Source organism: Columba livia, chromosome Z (genome assembly GCF_036013475.1).
Source record: "Columba livia isolate bColLiv1 breed racing homer chromosome Z, bColLiv1.pat.W.v2, whole genome shotgun sequence".
In the NCBI taxonomy this organism is placed as follows: Eukaryota; Metazoa; Chordata; class Aves; order Columbiformes; family Columbidae; genus Columba; species Columba livia.
In genome coordinates this window covers 68,059,952-68,081,874 of record NC_088642.1, presented here as the reverse complement: position 1 = coordinate 68,081,874, position 21,923 = coordinate 68,059,952, and the positions used below count along the sequence as shown (strand labels likewise).

Genomic DNA, 21,923 nt, shown 5'->3' with positions numbered 1-21,923 from the left:
ATATGACAGCAACCTACTCTGAGGAGTCCAGGGAAGCAGGCAAGGGTGACTCGGAGTTACTAAGCTTCAGGAGAGGGCTTGTTACTCGTGTCCCACCTATCTGTTGTCCATTTCCTTTGCCTCTTCTGGGACATGGTGCCATAAACACTTTTCAGTTTAATTTCCCCAGGCCTCTGAGTGAAGACCGAAGCCACTGTACATCAACAGTCCCAAAATCAGAGCTTTGTTGGTGTCACTGCAGTGTCAAGAGCAAGTGCAGAGATGCTGGATGCTCCCTGCACGAGGTCTGGGGACACCAGCTCACCTGGGCAGGGCACTGGCTGCCTGGGAGTCACCTACCAGGACAGGCTCTGCTGAGCCTTCCTGGGAAGGTCTCCAGATATCCTGTTCTCTATCTCCAGCACTGTTGTATCTCCTTTGTCTGTCACCTCCAGGAAACCACAAAATGATCCCCAAACTATGTCCAGTTTCTGTCTGGTGGGGCTGAGATCAGAACATGTTTCAGCTTAACATCCTGCAGCTTTGTCTGGTTTTTCTTCCTATGAAAAAGGCAGAAACAGACATTCAGTTATGCCTAGGAAAGGCTCAGAAGGAAGGGGAGAAACCCAGGACTTCAGTGAGAGAGGAGTTCCTCCCAAAAATGGCAAATCCTTTGCTAAAAGGTGGGAAACGTGGAAAGTGTGGGGTTTTTCTGTTGAAAAACAGTTGAGAAATTTTGTGCAGGATTTTTTTTAAAAAAAATCACAGTTGAAAGACAAAGGTTTAAAGACTAAGGATAAAAAAGAGATCTTCCACTGAAAAACCTGAAGGTCGAATGCAAGCTTAGACATCCACGGAGAGCTGACAGGTCCTGTCAGATGACATCCCGATGGAGCTACGCTCCTCAGCACACAGGGACTGCTCACACACGCTTCTGCATGGGGGGATCTTGTATGAGCCGTTCCTTCATCTTGCTGATAATTCACAGACGCTGCTGGTGACAGCCTCATTTACCTCCAGATCATCTCCATAAACCACCAGAACCTATTTATACCATCACAGCCATGCCCAGAGATCTCTCACTTCCACTTGTCTGTTTGACTCCATCCTTCTAGAGCTGTGCAGCGATGGCACTGCTTGGCCTGTCTGCTGCTAAAGCCCCATCCTTTCCACATCTGGTCCCCATGGGTCATTTCAGGAAAGAGGGCTTGACACAGTTCCCTCTTGAGGAGACAGGGCAAGCCTGGCCCCTGCTCCAGCTCCTTTCACACCACATGAGCCCAGGAGCAGCTCACCTCTGCTCTGAAGCAGTCTGTGGGCTCCAGGCCTTTTCAAGCAGTGGAGGAACCCAAGAATGTGCCTGTCACATGGTTTTCCATCAGACAGTTAGCTCAAACAACAACTTCTATCTGCGGTCTCTGCGGTAGAGCCAAAACCTGCCTAGGCTTCCTGAGTTTCATTTTCCCTGGTCATCACCTTGCAGCCCTCAGTGCAGGATCCCATGGCAAGCTCAGCAGATCCTTGCAGAGTCTATAGACACTTCCATCTGACCTGTGCTTAGCAGCTTCATCACTTTTTCCTGCTCTGCAGAGCTCACGTCTGTACCTGTTTTCCCTGTGTCCTTCATGGCTCTTCTCACTGCTGCAGAGCATGAGGAAATACCCAGCAGCTGAGGTCTTATCCAAAGGCTATTTTGCCCATGACATGGCCATTCCTCCAAAGATCTGTGATGTGACAGGCTTCACTCTACAGAAATCAAACACCACTAGCATTCATGACATTTTTTTTTTTACAGATGGACATCAGGCATATCTAGTGAAAGGTTTAGCTTTGCTTTCTGAGGACTGTGCAACAGTCTCCAAGGGGGCAGTGTCTGGGAAGGACAGTAAAGGAGGGGCTTTTCCTTCAAAACAGTGTTGGGCACATTTCCTCTTGGTGTGAGACATGTGCACATCTTCATTTTTACATCCCTGCGTAGCTCAGGCTCTATTCTCATACACATACCCATGCAATGTATTGCTGATGAAGCTCGTGGGACTGAGAGCTCTCAAAAGGATCACTGCAGAGCTTCTTGACAAAACACAGAAAGGTTTACACCTGATGGTCATCAGCCCAACATGCTACTCAAAGCAGGGCTCACCAAAGCTAGGTGAGGTTGCCCAGGCCCTTATCCTGTCAGTCTGGAGAATCTCCAAGGACATAGATCTTACCACCTCTCTGGTGCCTGTCCCAGACCTGCACCACTATTGCAGAAGGATATTTTTCCCATATGTCTAACCAGAATTTTCCCTGCTGTAACCTCTGCCCATTGCCTCTTGTGAGGCAATGTGAGAAGAGGCTGTGTCTCCTCTGTAACCCTGTGAGGCAGTGGATGATGGCAGCCAGCTGCCTCAACCTTCTTCAGGCTGAACAAGCCCAGAGCCCTTCTCATGCACCCCTTGCTAAGTTGTGCATACCCTCTGTTACATCAAAGTGGTTTCTTTTTTTTTTTTTTGCCACCATTTCCTTGTGTAGCTTTCTCCTAAACATCTCTTCCATCATGGGCCATTCAAGATTTGGTCACCCAAAAGGACCAGTTCTGACCACCTGCAACAAGAAAGTGAATCACCATATGAAAACACCCCAGAGAACCAGCCAACACCCCACCATCAAGATCAGCAGAGATGTGCTGCAGAGACAGGCTAATCGCAAGAGAAAGCCCATTTAATCTCCCTGTGAGGTTTTTTCTTCTTTACCTCTGCCCTTCCCGCTCCTCCTCCCAGTGCTCATCTTTGAAGGGACACACTGCTCTCAGGGCTGGCAGCTGCATTACCTCCCTAAGAACACTTTGTCACCAGCAAATCCCCTTTCCAGTCTCCACTTGGGTGAGCCACTGAGTGGTTAAGTGTGGATTCAAGCCTCCTTGTCATGGCTCTGCTAGGCAGGCATTTCCCTGGTGACATGGTGTGCATCACACCAGAGAGGAGAAGGCCCTTGAGCTGTTGCAGCAGTGGACCGTGCAGACCTCAGGGGCCTCTCTTTTCCACTGTGCTTGACAGCAAAATGTGCTGTGGCCTCAAGCATGCACAACTCGGCTCTGTGACATCTTAGAAGCCCTTTCTGACATAGCTCGTTCTGAGCCAGTAAATCAGTTACAGGACAATTCTTTAAGCTGTTCATCTGAAGCTACTTTTCCATGACAAACCACAAAATATAACCTAGCTAGTGAATGAGAGGGTTTAGCTGATTTTGATGGTTGAAAGCAACTCCAGTTCCTGCTGAAATCGTTGGAAGCCCTGCCATCACCTGGATCAGGCCTCCAAAGCCCGTGGCTCTACATGCTAAGTTGCTATGACAAACTATCCCAATGCATCCTGGCAGCTTGGCTACCAGACTGCTAAAGGCTGCATGCCAAAAAGTTTCAGGTACTGCTGGTGCCATTCCCATGTCCAAAAGCTGCCAAAAACAACAGTAGAAAAACCTGAGAAAGACATTTTAGTGTAAAAACCTACCCTTTTTCATCACTTTGGGACTTCTAGACAGGTTATGTTTTGTGTCATTTGAATGTCCAAGGAATGCACATTCAGTGATTAGATCTAATGTGATGAATGGGATTCGAGGGTGCTTGGATAAACTGAACAGGGAGACAGAAATGCTCTACAGTGTGTTGCACATGTCTGAGGGGGTGCAGATGTCTGCGCAGCTGCAGCTGTTTTCTTGCACACGCTGCAGAGAAGGTGATGCAGGAGCACAGAGCACTACAGGGGGACACAGCTTTTCTCATTTCCCTGTTTTCCCTAGCCCCTGTCCTCCTTTCTGTGCTGTGACTGCAGGTAAGACACTTCTTTTGCGGAGGCCTTGAAAACTCAGAAGCACGTATCTTTCTAAACTTTCCAGTTAAATATTTACTGTCCCAGGCAGAAGACGCTTCATTCATCAATTGTCTGAATGGCCCCACCTGGAAAAGAAGCACAGAGCCCCAGAGATCCTTCAACAAACAAATTCTTTCACATTACTGACTCCATGGGCTGACTGCTCTTAGAAAACTTGAAAGTCAAGCTGCTCAGAAGTGCTGCCCATACATGTTTACCTTGGACTCCATTTTCCCTCTTCAGACTAAATCAGGTACTTTTTGTCTGGTTTGCCTAAACAAGTACAGCTAAGGAATGAATGCTGGAGCATTCCAAGGGGTTCAGCCATGCAAGCCCCAGGTTTCTGACACGCATTTCTGTGGGATCACTGTAAACTCCAGCTTAACCAGCAACATCCACGTGCTTCTTAGCACCGCATGTAGATATCAGAAATGCTGGTATGGGGTATTTTTCTCTTTTTTTTTTCTTTCTTTTCCTTTTTCTTTTTTTTTTTTTTTTTTTTTTTTTTTTGCATGTACCTTCACCTTACTCTTATGCCATGCTTCAGGCTTGTCCTTTTACATGAAACACAGTTGGCATCTGGAAAAAGCTACTTAAACCAGGATCAGACTGCAGGCTGCCCTGCCTGTGGAAGCAGGTATTGAAGGCCCTCAGACTTCAGCTGCATCTCCCTGAGAGCCCATCATGTTAAGCTGGAAGGCACAAAGGTGGCTATGAAGTGCAAACCATTTAGCCTGGACTGGTCCTGTCAGAGCTTCGTGGGAAGGAGCAAGACCCCACAGTGTTATGTAGAGCTTTGATCATGATCCCCTAAGCATAACAAATAGGCTGTGAGATGCAGTGTTCAGCAGGAGTAAATGACTTTGCAGTGTGCTGGGTGGAGCTGACAGCTGCAGTGTGGTGAGCTTATTTAAACTATAATATTTAGTGCAAGAGCTGATATTGGCTTGTTAGGTTAAACCCATTCATACCCCAGCTAGTAAACCTGTGAGCGATAAATGCGCTGTGAAAAGCACAAAGAGCTTCAGGTATAGGCAACAGTTTGAAAGACAGATACCAAATGTTTTTCTCTTTTAGTGATTCAGTACATTTCAACTGTCAGCTGCTAAGTGGTATTAACGCATTTCAGACCATCACCAAGAAGGCCCTGCATACTTTTGCTCAAATGGTAATGTGTATTCGTACCTGATATGATGACTGTGCTGTTGGCATTGCTGGAGTAGCTCTTGGGAGAGATCTGGACCACAGATTGTGCAGTACTGCTCAATAGTCATTGCCTGAAGCTTGTATCTCTACTAGAAATTCTCAAATACACGGCAGTACCTCAAACAAACAGCCATTTGCCTGAGACAGGCAGGTTTCTGTTGGCTGAGTAGTGCCTGGAGCCAGAGCGTTATGACCCCAGTAGCCATGCTCATTAAAGAAAGAGAAGCCATACCATTTTGTCAGGAAAAATAAAACAAAGAAAAAAGAGAAAAAGCCAAACTAATAAAAGAGAAAGCAGAACATGTGTAACAGAAATGTAGCATGCTTTTTTTTACAAATTTGTTTAGTACTAACATGGGAAGATCCCAGTCTCAGGCAAAAGTAATGCCCAAGTCCCGGGATGGAATCCTGCCTCTAAGCGTCCCCTAACCTGGCCAGAGTCCAGAGTGCCACCACCAGCTGACCACGAGGTCCCCCACTGCCCAAGCTACCACTGCTTAACACCTTGCATGGCAAACAGCACCTCTTTCCCATGTGGGCTCATGCTCGTCCCTCTTTCAGTCTCACACAGGACAAAACACATGCTATGGCATCATTGCAGGGAAAAACTGTAGCTGGTACCCACAGCATGCTACACCCATATAAGCATTAAAATATCACCAGAAGAGCATTTGTCAGGGCAGCTGCAGTTCCTGTGTAGATGTCAGGGGTGGAGGCAAACATTGCTTGCTGGTAGATTGGAGAGACATCGGTGCAAGACCATGGAAATGGTCAGCGATGCTGGAGCACCTGATGTGCTGAGGAGAGACAGAGGGAACCAGGCTTCACCAGCCTGCAGAAGAGACGCCTGTAGGAAGACCTAATTGCAAATGTCCCCTGCCTCACAGGTGGTTACCAGCCTCCTCTCAGCAGTGCACAGGGATGTCTTGTCTTAAAATGTTGTGTTTTGTCCCTTGCTGTAAGGGACAGAAGAGACATTGAAGCATGGGAAATGCTGGTTGCTCATAAGGAGAAAAACTCCTTCCCATGAGAACAGCGCAGCCCCGGTACAGGGCCAAGAGTGCTGGTGGGATCTCCACTGTTAGTCATGTTAAAAACTTAGCTGGACAAGGCCCCTGACCAACCTGACCCCACTTTGAAGGCAGTTGAGCTTGGAGAGGGGGGTTGAAGTGAAGACCTCCAGATGTGCCTCCCCACCTGAATGTTTCTGTGATTCTGTTGCACAAAGCCTGCAGCTCCGAGTCATGTGTGTTATTCATGTCTTAAAAATTAATTTCTGAGTAATCCTGAGCATTATTTATGTGACCCTAGGGCTTACTCACATGACTACCAAGTGTAGGACTTGCTCTTAATTGAAGAGCTAAACATAAGTAAGTCAGCACCCCACAGGATTTTTCTGCCTGCACAGTACCTGGCAGATGGGCACACATTTTTTCCATCCATTCCTCCTCAGATGCTGCTCTGATATAGCCTCTTCTCCAACATTGTGTAGCTATGTAGAATAATAATTCAAATAGGCAGGTAATTATCCATGTGTTCCTGGTAGGAAGAAATCTCATTTGCCAAGACCAAAACACCATTTTTGCTTGTCCTCAGGTCTATTTGCAGTGTGTGTTTCAGTTTCATTTCATTTCTGTCAGGTTAGAGAAGTGCTAGAAATGAAGTTTTACATCCCTGGCATCCTGTTGATCTCTGTATTATCAAAATGTGTGGAGGGACAGACAGGAATTCCTAGTTCACCTTTACCAAGGTCTCAGTCCTTTGTGATTTCTTGGGAGTGAGTCTTCTCAGCATCTCTTCAGCCAGTTGATCTGCCTCAGCACTTATGGAGCGGGAAAGCTATTTTATTTTTAAGCAAAGCTGATTTTGCTCACTCTTACTCATTCTCAGATTTGCCGGACCCCCACACCTGTGTGTTCAATGAGATGTGTATACCCAAGCAATCTGGCCAGGATCACTTGGGGTAACACAGCAGGTGAGGTACGTCAGGTATCAAGTTCCCATCAAGCTTCCTGTGCCCATCTTCACTGCTGATGGTAAGCTGTTTTTTGGACAGGTATTGTGTACTTTCTAGGATCCATGAGTTACCATGTGGTGATAGTTTTGCCTCAGAACTCTGCTTACTTCAGCATCATTTCTGCTCATTTTGAGTTTCCTGAGGTATCAGAAAGAGGAAAGGTACAAGAATGTTTTGGGACCCTGTGGCCATCCTCCTGTTGTCAGAGCATATGGTCTCCTGTTGGTAAATTACCCCCTAATCTCAGCACAGGCCTCCTGGGCATGGCATAAGAAACTGCACTCCGTCAAAACAAATGCTCTGTCTGAACTTTAGTCCTGCTGCAAGAGTCCTGTGAAATGCAATTAAAGGAGCTCACAAAAATTTAGACTGGAAGGCATCTCTGAAGGTCCCTAGTCCAACCGCTTGCTCCAAGCAGGTGTCACCACAAAGGCAGATCAGGTTATCTCCAAGGATGGGTATCCCACTGTCTCTCTGGGCCCTGACCCAGGGCTGCACCATGCTTGTGGGGAAGTTTTGTCTCTGGCTTCTCAAAACTTCTCTTGTATTGGATGCCTCAAAATTGGACTTCATTCTGGGTGCCACCTGATGAGTGCTATGTTGTAGTAGAGAAGACCTTTCTTCCACTGGCTTGCAAGGACCACCCAGGCCCTGGTCAGCCACTGAGGCCACAACGTCCCTAGCTGATTCCTGTGTCCCTTTGCTGCCCACCAGGACGGCAGAGCTGCTCTCCAGACCATGGCTTGTCCTGCACCACTGAGTTCCTCCCAGGCAGGGGCAGGACACCGAGCTGGCCCAGGCTGTGCTCCAGGAGGTTCCTGGCAGCCCTTTTCTGCAGTTTGCTGAGGTCTCTCCAAAGGGCTGAGCTCCTTTCCAGCTGCCCCCCCCCAGTGTGGCACCGTTACCAGTGCCCTACCTTCCCTCTTGCAGGTTGTTGATAACGATGACAAAAAATTTTGGCCTGGTACTGACCCCTGAGAAATGACACTTGCAACTGTCTGCCAGCTACACTTCGACTGATGGACCACCACCTTTGAACATGATGGTCCATCCAGTTCTCCACCCACTTTGCCCATGTGGCTGGAGGGCCGGACCCAAAGAGTTTTGGTGAACAGAGCCAAATCCAGTTGATGGCTGATCACAAGTGGTGTTCCCCAGGGCTCAGTATTGGGGCAAGTTCTGTTTAATCTCTTTGTCAATGATCTGGATGAGGGGATTGAGTGCACCCTCAGTAAGTTTGCAGATGACACCAAATTTGGTGGGAGTGTTGATCTGCTGGAGGGTAGGAAGGCCATACAGAGGGATCTGGACCGGCTGGATTGTTGGGCTGAGGCCAGTTGTATGAGGTTGAACAAGCCCAAGTGCCAGGTCCTGCACTTGGGTCACGACAACCCCAGGCAGCGCTACAGGCTCAGGGAAGAATGGCTGGAAAGCTGCCTGAGAAGTGTTGACTGACAGCAGCTGAGCATGAGCCAACAGTGTGCCCAGGTGGCCAGAAAGGCCAACCGCATTCTGGCTTGTATCAGGAATAGTGTGGCCAGCAGGACTAGGGCAGTGATCATTGCACTGTACTCAGCACTGCTGAGGCCCCACCTTGAATCCCGTGTTCAGTTTTGGGCCCCTCACTACAAGAAAGACACTGAGGCACCAGAGAGAGTGCAGAGGAGGGCAGTGAGGCTGGTGAAGGGTCTGGAGCACAAGTCTGATGAGGAGCGGCTGAGGGAACTGGGGCTGTTTAGCCTGGAGAAAAGGAGGCTGAGGGGAGAGCTTATCAAGTACAAGCAGGAGCAAGCTGAGAGTGTATGGGTGTGAATTAAGGGGCAGGCTGGCAGGGGAGACACTGTTGTGGGTGTCTATTACAGACCACCAGGTCAAAGGTCAGGAAGCTGATGAAACCTTCTACAGGCAGCTGAGAGCAGCCTCACAGTCACAGGCCCTGGTTGTCATGGGGGATTTTAACTTCCCTGATGTCTACTGGAAGGACCATTCAGCCAGCCAGCCATGGTCCAGGAGGTTCCTCCAGTGCACTGAAGATAACTTTCTTATGCAAATGGTGGAGAAGCCGACCAGGAGAGGTGCACTGCTGGACCTCATCCTCACTAACAAGAAGGGTCTGGTTGAAGCGATAAAGGTTGAGGGCTGCCTTGGTTGCAGCGACCATGAAATGGTGGAGTTCAGGATCTTGTGCAGCAGGAACAGAGTAGAGTAGCAATCAGAATTGCAACCCTGGACTTCAGCAGGGCAAACTTTGGCCTTTTCAGGCAATTGCTAGAGAAAATCCCATGGGCAAGGCTGCTTGAAGGTAAAGGGGCCCAAGACAGTTGGTTAGTGTTCAGGGACTGTTTATACCGGGCACAAGATCAGAGCATCCCGACACATAGGAAGTCAAGGAAGGGAGCCAGGAGACCTGCGTGGTTAAACAGGGAACTGCTGGGTAAGCTCAGGTGGAAGAGGAGAGTTTAGAGGTCATGGAAGGAGGGGCTGGCCACTTGGGAAGCATATAAGGCTGTTGTCAGGGCATGTAGGGGGCAACTAGGAAAGCTAAGGCCTTGTTAGAATTAAAGCTGGCACGAGGGGTCAAGGACAACAGAAAGAGCTTTTTCAAATACGTGGCAGATAAAACTAACACCAGAGGCAATGTAGGCCCACTGATGAATGAGATGGGTGCCCTGGTGACAGAAAATACAGAGAAGGCAGAGTTACTGAACACCTTCTTTGTTTCTGTCTACTCTGCTGGAGGCTGTCCTGGGGAGCCCCATACCCCTGAGACCCCAGAGGAAGTCAGGATGGTGCAAGAATTTGCCTTGGTTGATGAGGACTGGGTTAAGGAACAATTAGGCAACCTGGACATCCACAAATCCATGGGTCCAGATGGGATGCACCCATGGGTGCTGAGGGAGCTGGCTAACATCATTGCTGGACCACTCTCCATCATCTTTGCCAAGTCTTGGGAGACGGGAGACGTGCCTGAGGACTGGAGAAAAGCAAATGTCACTCCAGTCTTCAAAAAGGGCAAGAAGGAGGACCCCGGTAATTATAGACCGGTCAGCCTCACCTCCACCCCTGGGAAAGTAATGGAATGACTTATCCTTGGTGCCATCTCAAGGCATATCAAGGATAGGAGGGTCATTAGTGGCAGTCAACATGACTTCACCAAGGAGAAGTCATGCTTGACCAACCTCATAGCCTTTTATGAAGATATAGCGAGGTGGACAGATGATGGCAGGGCAGTGGATGTGGTCTACCTTGACTTCAGTAAAGCATTTGACAGCGTCTCCCACAGCATTCTCATAGCTAAACTGAGGAAGTGTGGTCTGGACGATCGGGTAGTGAAGTGGACTGCGAACTGGCTGAAGGAAAGAAGTCAGAGAGTCGTGGTCAGTGGGGCAGAGTCCTGTTGGAGACCTGTATCTACTGGAGTGCCTACTTCTTCTCAGTGAGGGTGACAGAGCACTGGAACAGGCTGCCCAGGGGGGTTGTGGAGTCTCCTTCTCTGGAGACATTCAAAACCCGCCTGGATATGTTCCTGTGCGACCTCACCTAGGCGTTCCTGCTCCAGCAGGGGGACTGGACTAGATGATCTTTCGAGGTCCCTTCCAATCCCAAACATACTGTGATACTGGGGCCAGTACTGTTCAATATATTCATCAATGACTTGGATGACGGACTAGAGTGTACTATCAGCAAGTTTGCTGATGACACCAAGCTGGGAGGAGTGGCTGACACGCCAGAAGGCTGTGCTGCCATCCAGCGGGACCTGGACAGGCTGGAGAGTTGGGCAGGGAAAAATGTAATGAAATATTAACAAGGGCAAGTGTAGAGTCCTGCATCTGGGCAGGAACAACCCCAGTTTCCAGTATAAGTTGGGGAATGATCCATTAGAGAGCAGTGTAGGGGAAAGGGACCTGGGGATCCTGGTGGACAGCAGGATGACCATGAGCCAGCACTGTGCCCTTGTGGCCAAGAAGGCCAATGGCATCCTGGGGTGTATTAGAAGGGAGGTGGTTAGTAGGTCGAGAGAGGTTTTCCTTCCCCTCTGCTCCCCTCTACTCTGCCCTGGTGAGACCACACCTGGAATATTGTGTCCAGTTCTGGGCCCCTCAGTTCCAGAAGGACAGGGAACTGCTGGAGAGAGTCCAGTGCAGGGCAACCAAGATGATTAAGGGAGTGGAGCACCTCCTTTATGAGGAAAGACTGATGGAGCTGGGTCTCTTTAGTTTGGAGAAGAGGAGACTGAGGGGGGACCTTATTAATGTTTATAAATATACAAAGGGTGAGTGTCACGAGGATGGAGCCAGGCTCTTCTCAGTGACAAACAATGGTAGGAAAAGGGGTAATGGGTTTAAGCTGGAACATAAGAGGTTCCACTTAAACTTGAGAAGAAACTTCTTCTCAGTGAGGGTAACAGAACACTGGAACAGGCTGCCCAGGGGAGTTGTGGAGTCTCTTACTCTGGAGACATTCAAAACCCACCTGGACACCTTCCTGTGTAACCTCATCTCGGTGTTCCTGCTCCAGCAGGGGGATTGGACTAGATTGGACTAGATTGGACTAGCATTCTATGATTCTATGATTCTACGATTCTCTACAACTACCTGAAAGGAGGTTGTAGCGTGGAGGGTGTTGGTGTCTTCTCCCAAGTAACAAGTGGTAGGACAAGAGCAAATGGCCTCAAGTTGTGCCAGGGGAGGTTTAGATTGGAGATTAGGAAAAAATTCTTCATGGAAATGGTTGTCAGGCACTGGAACAGGCTGCCCAGGGAAGTGGTGGAGTCACCACCCCTGGAGGTGTCTATAAGGTGTTTACATGAGGTTCTTACAAACATGGTTTAGCACTGGAGTTAGGTTATGGTTGGACTCAATGACCCTGAAGGTCTCTTCCAACCAAACGATTCTGTGATTTCCCTGTGAAATCAATAATTTCATCAGTTTAGCCACAAAAGTAATGCTCAAAAGCTCAAAAATAAGTCTTTTAAAAATATTTCCCTTCCTAAAACATCATAATCAGCAGACAGAAACTTTTATTTTTTATTGATTTTATGCTTTGGTGTTGGCCCAACCTGGGAATCATCATGTTGGTATTGAGCCTGCTGTTCTGAATACCCTGTTACTGTAACAAAGAACACCCACACATAATTTCATTCTGGCACCAGGAAAAAGGTTTTGTCATATGTGAAAACTAGCAGGGAAATCCATCTTTTGTAAACCCCTAGAGTTAGCAAGTTCATGTATTGTTGACCAGACAATAAAACAGATAGCATGAAGGAAATGGACTAACAGTGCCTTGTAAACATAGTTTCACTAATTAGAAAAAAAGAGCACTGATGCTTTCATTATCTTGGGACAAAAAGTGAGCTACCGGAATGAGTTATATGCAGCAAAGAAACCTGGCTTTATCTGTGGGTTGGGCGTGCTTTAATCTGACAAAGCGATATGGTGAGTAATACCTGGAGTATGCCTGCCAAAGCTCTGCCGCCAAACACGAATCTACCTGTCACTCCAGAAGTGCCCAAATGAATAGCAGGACACTAATCCCTGAGGCACCACATAGCCTGCAGCCTCTGGCTGCTTCAGAGGAAGCCGATGATGCTTCCTTTCAGATTACTACAGGTGTGGAGCTCACACACAGGCAGACAAATGCGTGGCTGCTCTTTGCGTGGAGTTAGATGAATATCTGGTATGGAAACTGACATGCTTAGACTCCCAGGGCACTTGCAGTTCACTGTCCAATGTAGAGTTTCAGGAAGAAAAAAATGATTCCTCTACCTCAGGATGACCCCACACCTCCATGTATTCCACAGTTTGTTTTGCCGTCATGAAGTATGATATTAGGTGGGAAATATAGACATTCCCTCTCTGCATGTTTCTCTAAAAGCTTAAGTTTCAGTGCTTTGCGATTTTCTTAGGGAAAAGCGTTATACTCACAAATCCATGAGTAGCTCCTATAACTAGTGAATGCTCTGTGTTATTGGATCTGAACAAATAAATGCCTTTTCCATGTGAGAGATAAGAAAACTTTGATTTTACTTTACAGGAAATGTATCCAGAATTGCTCTTAGAGCACAATAAAGGTTAAGAGGTTACCTTTATCCCTGGTTCTTTCTGTAGGTCATAATAATGTTCATACCAGTGCTTACTGGCCAGGGGACGCCCTTGGTCAGCTTTTCAGAGAATCCTTCACAGAAGATCCTGAGAAGACCCAGCAACACCTTCCTCCTGGGGGGGCCCTTCAACTGCTCCTTTTCTATCAGCTTCTCACCACTGTCACCTTAATTTCCTTCACTAGCTGTTAGCACTGTATGAGCTACTTGAATAGCTAGGTATCTCTGCTAGTAGCTAAAGGCTGTGGATTTCACCCATTCTAAGAGACAAACACATTTAATCATACCTAGGATGACTCTGCTGCAAACTAAACAACAAATACAAGCTCTCGCCTGTGGGAACTTTGTGAGTTATGTCACCATAGACACAATATTGTCATACCATTCTTACAGCTGAGAGAAGAAGCACATTTTAATTTTGAAAAACTGTTCAGACTGATAAAATGAAACTATTGGTTCAGTCACTGCACAGGTGAAATAGATTTAAAATCTATTGGATAGCAACAGCTGCCGGGAGCTTTCATGCAATTGTTCTCAGGGAAAAAAAAAAGAAAAGCCATTTTAGTGTGGAGTCGGATTTGTATCTCTGCTCCTTCCACTGCCTGGCATGGCAGGACATGTACTCGTGCGGATCATTTACCTACTGTCATGTACTGGACAAAAGACAAATGGTGCCTTTCTGGCACACTTAAGCACACATTTTAAACGCAGCCCTTTTTACTACCACATCAATTAAGTGTATACACTATCACAGTGCAAAACATTTCACCGGTAAGGATGAGGCAGGAACACTGCACTTGCCACCAGGATGGGCCTCCCTGGATTGCTTTCCTCCCCGGCCAATCCCACATCTCACATGTATTAATAAATTTGTAGAAAACAATTACTTTGCAAATACAATAGGCTCAGGCAGGATCTCTCAGCAAAGCAATTTTTTTAAATAACGATATTACAAACACCTAAAGGTAGGCACACATAATAGGGAAAAAAAACCCTGCTTATATCCCGCCAAAATCCTGGCCGCAGCTTCCCTCCCCTGTTCCCCATTGATTAGGTACTTCAGGGTTTACAGACTACCTGACGCCCGCCTCAGTTTACATATTTTATTCCTCTAATTCTAACAATACTCTCCCCCTTATCGATCTATTTAAAATATGGATTCCTGGTACTTTGGCTACCCTTCCCCCTAAATTAACTTGTAAATACAGGTATCAGTATGCATACAGGTATCAGTATATATTCCAGGAAGAGACCGTGTTTTACATTAAGGATTCACAGTCCGATGTCTCTCAGTCCTTCCCCCCTGCTGGGGTCAGGCGCCAGGTCCTCAGTTATGTAAAAACAGCAGCTCTTCGTTAAACATTCCTTACAATTGCATCATGCTTTTGGGGTCACAGATCTGAGCTCTGCTGGTTCAGATCGCAGAGGTGTAAGGGTGTAAAGTTAAGAGTCAGCTGTAGGACACAGACCTTGAGCACATATACTCCCACTAAACCAGAAGACCTCTCTATTGAATACTTGTTTAGTAGATCTGAGACAGCAGGATACAAAGGCTTTACTAGTCAGAAGCCATCTTGCAAACTCCACCTTGAAACCAGAAGCACACTATGGTGTCATGTGCATGCAGAAAAATACCCAGCTTAGCAACGAGCTGCCATATCCTGCCCTAACTTCGACTTCCAGGCTGATTTAAGGTGGAGCTCATGTGGAGTGACAGTGATGTTGAATCTCCAGGTGATAACTGCACTGCTGATGAAAGGCAGTGTCAGCATCTAAAAGCTGTGGCCGTGATCTGCTGGCCAGCAGGAAGAAAAATGTCCCATTTGGCCCCACTGCTACTCAGTCCTCCAGGAAGAACAAGGAACTCAGCTCATTCACCTGGAGGGAGCTGCAGCTGCAAATGCAGACACCCGTTGGCTACCAAGCAGATATGCTTTATTAGCCAACATCCCTCTTACCACAACCAGATTAAGCTTTGACTTGTTTTCTCTTCTAGGCCCCAAGCTCATCCGTGTGCAGGGAAGAGCACTGAACCGCCCTGCCTGTGCTTGGCAGCCGCGGTGGAGCTCAGCACTGCTGGCAGAGAGGAGACTGAGCACGCCATGCAGAGAGAGGAGTGGAGGGGCGAGGGGAGAGACATGGTGACAGCCTAGGGCTGCTTCACAGTGACTCTCTGTGCTAGCAAGCTTGCCTTAAGATGTAAAGAGCCATTAAAGGAGGAATGTTGTTTTTACAACTGGGGACCTGGCACCTGACCCCGGCAGGGGGGAGGACTGAGAGACATCAGACTGTGAATCTTTAATGTTAAACAAAGTCTCTTCGAACTAATCCCGGAATGCAAACTGATTACTGTATTTAAAAAGTTAAGCTGGGGGGAAGCGTAACCAATGAGCCAGAAACCCATATTTTAAATAAATCAATAAGGGGAGGGAGTTGTTAGAGGAATGAGACAGGTAAACTGAGGCAGGCATTGGGTAGTCTGTAAATCCTGAAGTACCCCACCCAGGGGGAACAAGGAAGGGAATTTGCGGCCAGGATTCGGGGACGGGGGTGATGGAGGAGTATAAGCAGGGGCTTTTTGCCCTATTCTGTGTGCCTAGCTTTAGGTAGAACACCCGGGTTTGCAAAATCATTATTAAAATATGCTTTGCTGAGAGACCCTGCCTGGGCATATTATATTGGCAAGATGATAGTTTCCTACAAAGAGAACCCATCTGCTTCTCTACCCAAGAAGAGACATGACAAGTCTTTCAACTATTGGTCCCTTGCAGACCAGTGGGCTGCAGCTCCTGCTGGTTCCAGCAGAGATCTGGGCTCTCCTAAAGGCCTGGTGACTAGAAGCAAGGAATCCAAATGTAGAAGATACAAAAAAAGAGCTTGCTGGCCGTTGTGATCCTGCATGTGTGAGCTGCTGTCAGAGAAGTGATTCATGCAAGAGTAGCCAGAGATCATAGAGGAGTCTAGATCCCAGCCAGATTTTGCACTTGGGCTGTGATAACTTGTGGGGGTACATTCAACAGGTTTAATTGTTGTAGTGGAAACATCTCCTTTACTTATCTCTGGAGGAATACCTCTTCCCTCCCCAGCATTTTGAAGGCTTGGGTTTCGAGTTCACTTCTATCAGAATAGAAAACAGCAGGGCATGCTCTGTCATGTCTTGGACACCCTAAGCCAAAAACAAGGGAGCTGCACCCTTTTCCCCTCATCCAGATTCTATCTTTTATATGCATTTAAAATGTGCACATAAAGCTTTATCACGCCCAAACTATTTCCGAAGCAATGAAGTGTCACATTAACTATTAGAATTTTGAAGGACTGTAACTCCAGGGCAATTATACCACTCCCTCCGACAGCCTTTTGTATTTGTGATACTATATATGTCTCATAAACAAAACAGCCCAGAACATATCAATCAAAGTATCAGCATAGAGAGGATTACTTAGGCAGGCACATAAAACTTGCCCTGCACTCGTGGAGAGCGCAGAACCGCAGGCAGCCCATCTTACTCTGTAATAAGATTAACACTGACAGAAAAAGTGTTGGTACCTTGTGTACCTATAACCCACTTCTCCTGTTAAGCTGGAAATACATAAAATAACAGATATCTAAGTTAGATTAGTGTTTTTAAAAGAAACACCTTGGAGTAACTAAACCCATTGTTTATGTAAACTCCAGAGTTCATTCTGAAATTGTTTTCCCTTGAGCAGTCTTTAGGACAGCATTCTAATTCGGTTTGCGAGCCCAGACGTTTTACTCCATGTTTTTTCTGACAGGGAAATGTTTTATTTTGATGTATCATGAACTGTTCCTTTGAACAAGAAATAGCTTTGAGGCCCAGCACTTCTGGAAAGGCTGTTTTGGGTGCACACATACTGAGGATCTTAAGCACCAGGGGATTCAGCCCTTCCTGAATTTTGCAACCACAATGCAAAAGAGCCAGTTGAGCAACTCCAGGAGCTAAATGGCTGTAAACAAACGGGTGGAATTCAGCTTTTTCCTGCTGTGGCAGTTGCGCAGCCCCCCCACGGTGACATCCGGAGCTTTCAATAGGGCAGTTGATGGCTCCTTAGCACCTTTTGTGCCCCATTGTCCCTGTCCTCACGTAGGCACCTCGATTGGTCACATCCCCCCGCCCCGGGGCAGGGTGACTCCTCATGGTCACCTCCCCCAGGCTGGGGGGGCAGGAGGGGTAGGACGCCCGGCCAAAAGCCAGGGTCCCCAGCTAAGGAAGTGCCCAGGCTCAGAGAGGCTTCTGGACCACGTTGTAGTCCAGCACAGACAGATCCAACTGAGCTATAAAATGGGGCCCCTGTCGAAGACCCCATGGTATGGTCTTCTGGGAGCAGTGGGTACGTGAACAGAGCCCTGCCCTGAGATCAGGGATGATGTCTAAGGAGACCTCTCCAGACTGAGAGCCCTCACCTTCTCCTTGGGGAGTGACTTCCTTCGGGATACACCCCTGAGTGAGCCCTTGCTCCCCCCAGTCCCAGCAAACCATACCCTTGAGTAAAAGGCCTCTGTTTTTTGTGAGAGAATGTATGCTGGCTGTGGATCCTTATCATTCTTATGTGGTCATACAGTAATAATATCCTTAACTGGTATCTGCACCTGTGTTTTATAATGTTATTGGAGTGCTGAATAATTTTGGACAAACCCAGTTTGCAGTTGGTTCACTGCTGAACAGTTCTGGTTAGAATAAAGTCTGTTTGGAGCTTACTGCCTGCCCAAATGGATTTTTGGGGTGCCTCCAGGACACCTGCACATGTCCCCAGGCATGTAGCACTTTCACAACAAGGAAAGTAAGCTGAGACAAGAACATTTACAAAGACCTAGTGATTATTGAATAGTTATAGGCATGAGCCAAGCACTACCTTCCTCTCCGTCTCCAGACAAAATTTAATACAAAAACTGTGGTGAATGTTTTCGTAGAACATGTCCGCTATGTTACCAGACAGAAGTGTCATGCCCCAGGCACGTTCCTGGATTGAGAAGTAATCTTTGGGTCCTGAAGAGCCCACAAGGTTCTACTGAAATCCATCTAATAATATCATTAGAGTATCATCAGCAGACCATTATGGCAGAAAGGCATGAGAAAAGAAATTTCTTGACCCTATAGCAAACACAATCTTTGGGATAAAGGCACATGGGTTTTTGATGGTGATCTGGGAAGCCCGACCCAAACAGCAGCAAGGTTTTCCTTAATGTACGAATCCAAAACGCAAGGCCCAGAGCAAGAAGTGTCAAAGAACAGCTCGTGACTCCCCTCTCCCTGTCACATTTGCCTTCCTCAGTAAGACACCGGAGTTGCAGGTCAATCCCTTCCCTGTTGAACACCTGAGAGCTTCATGCACCAGGTCACCAGCAGTGCCTTTCCATTCCTTCCCCAAAGGGATTTCTGCACCGGGGGAAGGACAGGGATGAGCTTGATGGGATGGTTATGGCCTGAGACATAATGCAAATATCTTCTCACATCTCTTTGTACACTGGCACACCTCTCATGACCTGAGCGACTCGCAGTGGGGCTCAGTTCATTTTAGCACCCAGCCACCGAAATGTGCTGCAGTGTTGTGGTGCCAGCACACGGGGCCTGTGCTGCCACAGGCTCTGTTGGATTTCTCAGTATCACACAGCCCCACACTTTTCTAATAAAGAAAACAGATTCTGGAGACATAGGATTATATGAGCATCTCAGCTTTCTACTAGAACAATAGCAGTAAGGTTGGTAGGGAAAATATGTGATGCTTGAACCCAAAGGTTTGGGGAAAAATAAATTTAACTTTCATTATTCATTAAAAATGCACTGTTATAAGACAGCACCTTGCCTTTCAATTTGTTAATACTTCATAGAAGGCATTACTGGGCATAATGCCACAATCAGATAGGGCTGTGTATGTATTATGTTACAAAGACACACACATCCAATTTAACTACAAAGAATTGCAGTGTGTAGAAGTGGCCACTCTGCTGGGAAGTTGCGTAGATCTGGAGTTCACCTCAGATGCCTTTGCTGCTTATTTCTGAAGCCTGCCTATATAGAAATGAACCACCCCGAACAGTGAGCATAGCTTGACATGACCGTCTTCTGGGCATCTCATCTTTCCCAGGCATTTTACAAGCCGTTTGGAGATACAAAGCATTGTCCAAGCACAGGCAGCAAAAGAATCAACTTGTTATACATTCTTAATACATGAGTTCCTGGAATTTCAACCATTCCTGAAATCTGTTTAACAAGAACAGATGAGTAATCTGCTATTCTGACTACTGAGAAGCTTGAAAATAACCCAGAACTTATTCATTTCCGAAAGGTGAAATAAAGCTGCTCCCGAACTGCTCCTGCTTTGTGCAACCCTGGAAAGAACCTTGGATGCAAGGAAATATACATCAGTTTTAATACTGGACAGCTCAGCAAGATCACTCCCAATCACCTCTGGAGAAATGCAAATTTGCTTTGCAGTATACAGAATTTAGTCATCTAGCAACTTACAGGAACAGCTTCTGGTTTTGGAGAATTTCAAGTGATGAGTCAAATCTCTTAGCTATTTCTGTTAGAAAATAAATAGTTTTCTGTATTTGAAAAAAAAAATCTTTCTGGTAGATAGAGGGAAGCAGGAAAGCTGTAAAACAGACTTGATTATTCTTGGCTTTTTGTTTGTTTGTTTCTGCTCACGGAAACAACATCTCACTTCTCAGAAACAGTTGAATCTTACGGAACCTTGTTGTCTTCCCTGCCTTGTACTGCTGCAGAAACAGGACCAAACAAAAAGCTGCATGAGAAGGCAAGCCTGATTTAACCTTTTCCAACAACCCATTTGTCACAATGCAGTGAAGACAAAAGACCATCTTTCCTAGAAGCTGGTTAAAGAGGCAGCTAAACCCATTGTAAGACCTGTGCCATTAACAAAACCCCTGACACTGGTGTGGCATCTGTTGCTTTTACAGAGGGCTGACTACACAACTGCTTGGGATGCTCCGCAGCCTCACGCCGTACTCCTCCGAGGAAGACCAGCCCAAACGAAAGCCGTGAGCAGGCCCCACTGTGCTGTACCACTGTGCCCATAAAGAGCTGGTCAAACTTGACTACATACACAAATAAAAAAGCATATCCCACACCACAGCAGCTAAAACCAGCGGTAAACAGAAAAATGTAGGTGCAGCTATTTCTTCCCCACAACCTTTCCTAATTAAAGTCTAAAAACGTCTGTAAGGCAAGCCCTGCCCCATCTTTCTGAAACCAGTCGCTACATGTGCTTGTCAAAAGTACTCTTACACTCTGTTCTGTAAATAAATGCCAAGTAGAAATTGCAAGAACATAGCGTGAAACGATGTAAATATCAAATAATATAAAGCCTTTAAAGAATGTTCCCGAACACAGGGCCAGTGGAAATCTGTCAGGCATATTGTACTTCCACAGCGGATTTCTAAAACCAGTATTAGCTCGTGTGCGAGTCTGTACCATGTAACGCACGAACTGGAGAAGCAACATAGTCCTGTGCAGGCAGAGGTTCGCGCAGGACTCTCGAAATGCGTACAGCAAACACTGAGGGCGCTGAGCCGGTCTTGTGCTGCTATACACGAGCACACTCCAGTGTCCCTGAGCCGTCGGGGCAGTCTCCAGCCACCACTTTCCTTCCTGCACGGCTCCTAAACCCAGCAACTAACGGTGCCGGCCGTGAAAACCGGCTGGCACCAAGCACGCCCAAACCCGGCGGGGAGCGACCCCCCTGCTCAGCGCATCTGGGGCTCTGAGGCAGGTTTCGTGTTTCCCAGGGCGGGAGGGGTGCTGATAAATCGAGGGGTTCCGCCACAGCATGGCGGGGATGTGGCGGGGGGGGGGGGGGGGGGCGCGAGGCACCACGGGAACAAGTGGAGGGTGTCACCGCTGGGATCGGTGACAATAACGGAAGTGACAGATGCGTTCTGTCAACCGCCGCACCCCCTGCCAGGGACAGGGAAAAGCAGGAACAGGCAGGGAGACTTACATGCTGCTAAATAAAAACAGCTTCACTAATAACACTAATAACAAGGGAAATAATGGAAAATATACAGACCTAACATTGAATCTCCCGCCGATGACGGAATCGCGGGGGCTGGCGTCGCGCCAGCGGCTGCAGGGCGGACACCCGGAAATCCCGGACTGGAATTCTAGCAGATGGGAACTGGATTCAGGAATGCACGGACTGGAACCAGGATCGGGATCGCAGGCAGGACAACGGGCAGGGTCCTCTTCAGACGCCGGCCATGGACGAAGAAAGCAAGGCCCCCGCGACCTCCCGGCTTTAAACCGTGTATGACGCATGTGGCACAGAGTACCTCGTTGGTCAGTTTGGGTCACCTGTTCCATTTGCACCTCCCTGCAAGTATGACCCGTTTACAACTATTCACTTGTGGAATGTAGGAGTTGCATCGTTGACCTTGGGTGCTATAGAAATAAGTATAAACGTAGGCCTCTTCTGCATATCGTTCCCACTGTTAGCTCAGCAAAACTGTAAACATCGAGCGTTATCTGCTCTGGAGCAGACAGTGTTTGAAAAACATGCAGCCAGCTTCATGAAAGTGCAGTCACTTAGAAGAACTTAGATGAAAGCAACATTCACTAAAAGAGAACAGGACTTGTTTTAACCAAAACCAGGACAAGGGAACTGAGCTTTTTCAGCCTGAAGAAGACAAGGCTTCCGTGAGATGTTTGCAGTCAGCCATTGCCTACGTGAGCAAGACAGATGTGGACTCTCCTCTGAGGTGCACAAGGAAATGGCAAGAGACAACAGGTATG

The 21,923-nt window shown here is 47.3% G+C and overlaps 1 long non-coding RNA gene across 1 annotated transcript in view; it reads right to left on the bottom strand.

Moving 5' to 3' along the window:
- The window catches only part of LOC110355938 (uncharacterized), a 36,008-nt gene extending 14,448 nt beyond the window's left edge, over positions 1-21,560 (bottom strand). The window contains exon 1 of the long non-coding RNA XR_002408961.2: positions 21,202-21,560. This is a non-coding gene — a long non-coding RNA (uncharacterized LOC110355938). The remainder of the gene's footprint in view (positions 1-21,201) is intronic.
- Positions 21,561-21,923: the final 363 nt, after the last annotated feature.